The following is a 6,000-nucleotide window of genomic DNA, read 5'->3' on the forward strand; positions in this document are numbered from 1 at the left end:
AGAAAGACACTAGAACATGTCTTCAAAGGCATGAGAGCAGAGGGATTACATGCAATATCCATAACACAAGTTACTGAGGCAAATATACCCTCTTAAAAGGTAGTATTGATGTTCATAAAGTACTCGCTCCGTCCCAAAATTCTTGTCTTAGATTTGTCTAGATACGGATGTATCAAGTCACATTTTAGTATTAGATACATCCATATCTAGAAAAAATCTAAGACAAGAAATTTGGGACAGAGGGAGTAGTTGAAAGTAATCTATAAGAAATCAGTGTCAACCTCTCGCATGTTTTGGTCAAAAGAGGAATTTAGAACCGTCATTTGGCACACAAAAATCACATGCAAGATCACCCAGAAAGTTGTACTACTAGTACTAGTACTGCGTGTTAGATGAAAAAACACGACCAAGATCGAGAAAAAGATTGTCAAGAAGAGATATTACCTGGACTTGCTTAATGAGGGATCTCGAAGAGGGGGGCTTGGACAGGGCGATGGCTCTGAGCTTGTCTGCGGTAGTCTTGGCGGGGTGCTTGCGCTTCTTCGTACCATGAGCCTCGACGGTTTTGGCCGGAGCCATAGACATCACTTCGGCCGGTGCTCCAGCGTCCATCAAGAAACTGTCAAATAGAAATAAAAGAAAAGAAACCATAATCACAAACCCAAAAGAAGAAAAGAGAGGGAGTTATAGGATCAGTCTCGGGGTTGCAAGACCAGGCCTTGGCCAGAATCAACACCATTGATGCGCTCACCTTTCCTTCTTTGGGAGAGAATAACAATGGCAAAAGCAGGTCGGGGTTTTCTTGAAGAAATGAGGAAAAAGATGAGGCAGAAGCGAGGGTTGGGTAGAGAGGAAGCTGAGAGAGAAGAGTGAAATGATGGTTGCTTCGCCCGTCCAACTTACTGCTGGAAAGGAGGGGGTTTTGTTATTTGACGGCTCATTGGGCATTACTGCAGCGCTTCGATCGGGGTAGTCTACCGTCACTCTACTACGGAGTAATTTAGTGCATGGCTGGTGGACCCCGATGCTGGCTGTCCCACATGTCGGCGAAAGTGAGTAATTTAGTGCATGGCTGGAGAAGGATCCGCACGGTAGAGCGTGTCCACTGTTTTTCAGAAGAAAAAAATGATTACAGCAAGCGTTTCCACTCTTACGACGGAGGAGTGCGAAACACGGCAGCCACTTGAACATACACAGTGCTCCTACTACTAAGCATGTGCAGTGGTTCATACGTCAGTACTACACAATCTTGCTGCTAGTGTAGTAAGATATGACGATAACAAATGATGTTGTGCGCATGTCAACTGGAGTACTCCTATATGTAACATAGTACCGCTTTTTCGACTATCCGGTCAAGAATGGACGGTGAGATCAATGTTAACAGAACTAGGTCCATAGCGCATGGAGAGTACGGTGCTATAGTACACCACGAAACATGAACCATATGAAGCACGAATAGTGTTAGGCAGGGTGTATGAAGGGTGCACGGGATGGGAGCAAAAGTTCCCTTCTCGACCCACTTTTGGGTGTTTGGCAGAGTGCATGAAGGGTGCATGAGTCCACACTAGTAGGTTGATAAAAATACACGAAGAGGAAACAACTATATTGAGATGAGAATGCAACCAAACACACCCACACGCTTTGTGCTACAGTGACTGATCTGCACCGTCTGAGTTTGATCCAACAGTCATGTTGCACCGAGACATGGACATGCCCATGCAGAGGGTGCCTAAACACCACCGAAGTCCCTTTGCTTATCGAGGCGCATGACGTTCGTGATGCAGGGTGCAACCGCCCGCAGAGCCCGCTCCCGGTCGACGGGAGCCAGCTCGTCAAAGACGGCGTCCAATGGCACGAATGGATCCCGGTGACGGAGCCCTAAAAGGATTCGTTCGGCAACGGCGACGGCAGCCTGCAACCCCTCCTTGTCCAGCTCAGCCCCCACCATCGCGCGGAGACGGCTCAGCTCCTCGAAGATATAGGTGAAGAAGGAGACCGGGTCAGGAAGCTGCAGCTCGTTGAAGTCGACCGGGTGGTCAAACGGGTTTAGCCCGACGGCCGGCATCGTCGCGCTGGCACGACGGTAGGCATCGCGCAGCCGCAACATGTGCGTGGCAACTTGGTTCACCAAGTGGCTGAGGCGATCCTGGACCTTGTCACGATCGGCCCGCTCGCGCTCCAGCCGGCTCCCCTGACGGCCTATCGTATCTCTCGCTTTCTGCAGCAACACCGCCAATGCCTCGAGCATCTTTTTGGTGGACGCCTGCCGCTTTTGAAGCTTCGTGAACTCCCGCACATAACAGAGGAGCATGGCACTCCTCTCCTCCTTGAGCTCACAGAGCTCCACGCCCTTGGCCCTGAGCTCCACATCCTTGGCATGGAACTCCTGTGTCAGGAGCCTCACCTCGGACTCCGTGATCTGCTGTGCCGCCATGGCACCAGGTACAAGCAATGGGAAGGAGTTAATTGCATAGAAGTACCACAATTGGGGCATCACATGCAGATTGGTACCACGATTGCTAATTTTTACATGTCAGTACCAACATTGGTTCAGGATTTTGCAAAAAGGTCTAAATCGCGTATAAATACGTATTGACAGTGTATCTGACCGAGGGGGCCCGCCTGTCAGATGCGTATGTGGCAGTTTTTTTGTAGAAAACCCCCTAGCTTTATATGTAATCACATAAATGCCCATTATTTTCGCGGTGAAACCGCTACTGGGAGGGAATTTTTTTATTCGCAAGTTTTCCACGGACTTATTTGAAAGTTTCGGGCATTTTATTGATCAAATAAATAACAGAAATGAAAAATCCCGTGCGAGTAGGATTCGAACCCGCGACCTGCAGTACTACAGCCGCGCGCGCTAGCCACAACGCCACGGAGATTCGCGCTACAGATATGAGGCGAGATACCTTTTATAAGCGCTTTAAGACATTGGGCAGTAAGTTGGTCTTACTGAGGCTGCGCATGGCCCAAATTTTATGTCTCTTCACTCAGGCTCAATACACAGTTTTTTTGTTACTCGTGTATTAATTGTATTTTCTTCAATGCGCAGTTACTTGTTTCTCAAAAATAATAATTTCAATGCGCAGTTACTTGAAAAGTAGACAAAATGTATTAAAAATAATTGTGTAATCATAATAAATATTAGAAATGCATCAAAACTGTTCAAAATTTATTTAAAAAATCAACGTGTTTCTTAGAATCAACGTGTTCAAATATATTTTGAAAAAAATCGTCGATTTTCCAAAGAACTTCATTGATTTTGATAAATTCACTGCTTGTGAAGAAGTTAATTGATTTGTGAAAATTTTCATTAATTTTGAAACAAATTCAAAATAATGCTTGTGATTAAATGCAAATTGAATATTTTTGTAATATATCTTGATATTGTTAAGATATGATGAACATTTTCATAATGCGCGGTGAACTTTTTGTAATTTATGGTGAACATTTTCTTAATACACGATGTGTTTCAAGAACTTTTTGCCTGGTTTCTTAATGATTCTTGCATTCAATGCATTTAAAGATGAACATATAATTTTAAATGCATTAAATTTTAGAAACATGGCGCAGAACTTGTATTAAAATTAATTTTGTAATCACAATAAATTTTAGAAACATGGCGCAGAACTGTGAGTGGCTGGTCGCGGGATCGATTCCCGTCAGCGCGGGATTTTTCTTTTTATTTATATATTTGTTCAAGTGGCGGTAATTTTCAAACCAGTCCGACTCGGTGTTGGAAATTGCGAACGGAAAAAAATCCTCCCAGAAGTTTTTTTCCTGCAAAAAAATCAACACTTTTGTGATTAAATACAAAGCAAGCGGGTTTTCTGAACGTTTTTTGAAATACAAAAATTTCACCATGTATTAAGAAAATATGCACCATAAATTAAAAAGTTCATCAATTTGGAAATAATGCTTGTGATTTTGAAAACAACTTATCGGATTTTGGAAAATAGCTCGCGAATCTAAATAAAGAAATTATTAAAAGAAACGAAAAAAGAACGAAGAGTAAAAGGGTAGCAAGTGTGTAACTGAACGAAAAATATATATTGCAGGCTTTGCTTGGCCTAGCTGCTGGCCCAGTGTGTGCTTTCTAGTATAATAAAAGTATCGCCTGTATCCTGTCAACAGCGACGTTGCGGCGGTGTGGCTAGCGCGCGCTGCCTTCCGGCTGCAGGTCATGGGACGCGGGTTCGAATCCTCCCCTCACGTTTCTTTTCATTACTGTTATTTATATGTTCAATTCGGTGGAAACTTTCAAACAAGTCCGTGGAAAACTTGTGAATGAAAAAAATCCCTCTCAGTACTGGTTTTACCGTGAAAATAATGGGCATTTACGTGATTACATATAAAGCTAGGGGGTTTTCTGCAAAAAAACTGCCACATAGGCATCTGACAGGCGGGCCTCGTTAATCAGATACACTGTCAATACGTATTTATACGCGATTTAGACCTTTTTGCAAAAACTTGGACCAATGTTGGTACTGACATGTAAAAATTAGCAATCGTGGTACCAATCTGCATGTGATGCCTCAATTGTGGTAATTTTGTGCAATTAACTCAATGGGGAGAGGAAGCAAAGGGGGCGAAACGGCTGAAAGGCAATGCAATCTACGGGAAGGCGGAGGGAGCAGGGAATCTTTTGGTTTTCACCACGGTAAAACACCAGTCGACGACTTCTCACATCAGGGAGCAGTGGGTACAGGCGGAGTCATCGTGACTAATTGCTGCCGCGCCTGCTCCCGTCAATCAAAAAATTAAAAATCCTGCCGCGCCTGCTCCCGTTAATCAAAAAATTAAAAATCCTGCCGCACCCAAACACCAGAGCAACGCCGCGGTGGATATTTAAATTTACCTGCTGGCAAGTAGATAAAAAAAGGGGTGAAAAAACAAATGTGGTGGCGGCCTAGCTAATCGGTCGAACTAGCCCAACTAGCTAGCCACCGTGCTTCACTGATGTACTCGGCGAGAAAGGTGGTCTTTCGTGATTTGACGACTCATTTACTTGCTTCAGTGCTACGACCGAGGAGGACCCAGAAAACGCGCGGTAGGGCGTCCCACGTCAGGAAGAATATATGCGTGCACCACCCGGGAGGACCCCGAAACCGCGCGGTAGGGTGTGCCACATCTCGGCACGAAGGAAAAATGTGCGCGTAAAAATATACTGTATCAGATGTAGTAGAGTACCTATGGTTCGACCTCGGGACCCTGCCAGTCGGTTGAAAACACCCCACTAGCCACACAGCTTCATCATGCAAACGTGGCACGGAGGATAGATGTGGTTAGCTCCGTCTCGACCAGCCACAACGTCTCTTGTTCTAGGCGATTCTTCTATTTTCCAATTTTTTTAGTTGTAATAACACCACGGCAAGCTAGCGCCGCTCTTCGTGTGTGCCCGTGCAAAGGTTAGACGATGGAGAGAAGAGAGATTGAGATCGCAGACCTGGGACCCACCAGTAAGTGAGATAACGGTCATGCACGTGTTGACGAGGCACTCCCTCTACTCAACTCAACGCAAGTACTGTATAAAATCAAGTTATGGGACAAAGCCAACAACCGTTCATTTTTCAGGCTATTGACTTACGCTTTGTAGTCCAGGTTTCCAGTTCGAATCTCGTCTTTCAGATTTGTTAGTTTTAGGTCCAAATTTGATTAATGACAAGTGGGACCCCAGTGTGTTGTTCCGATATTTCAGTGTAGGATGGTTTTTTTGAACAAACACTTTGCGCGGTTAGACAAGTAACGGCACGAGTTACACGTTTTTTGCAAGTTTACGAACAAAAATGACAACAGCATAGAATATCACATCCACCCCGCAGCTTAGATACTATGGTGATACGAGTTTTTACACCGTTGGAAGTGAGATACAATGGCTTGGGAGTAGTCTTTGTAATTATGCGCAATTTCCAAACTCTCCAAAGGTTTTTTTGCAAATAAAACATTCAGGCCTCGTGTGTGCCGCTGCATCTTTGATCCAACGGCTCCCCGGTGCTC

Source organism: Triticum urartu, chromosome 6A, assembly GCF_056163025.1.
Source record: "Triticum urartu cultivar PI428250 chromosome 6A, HENAU_Tu73, whole genome shotgun sequence".
Classification (NCBI taxonomy): domain Eukaryota; kingdom Viridiplantae; phylum Streptophyta; class Magnoliopsida; order Poales; family Poaceae; genus Triticum; species Triticum urartu.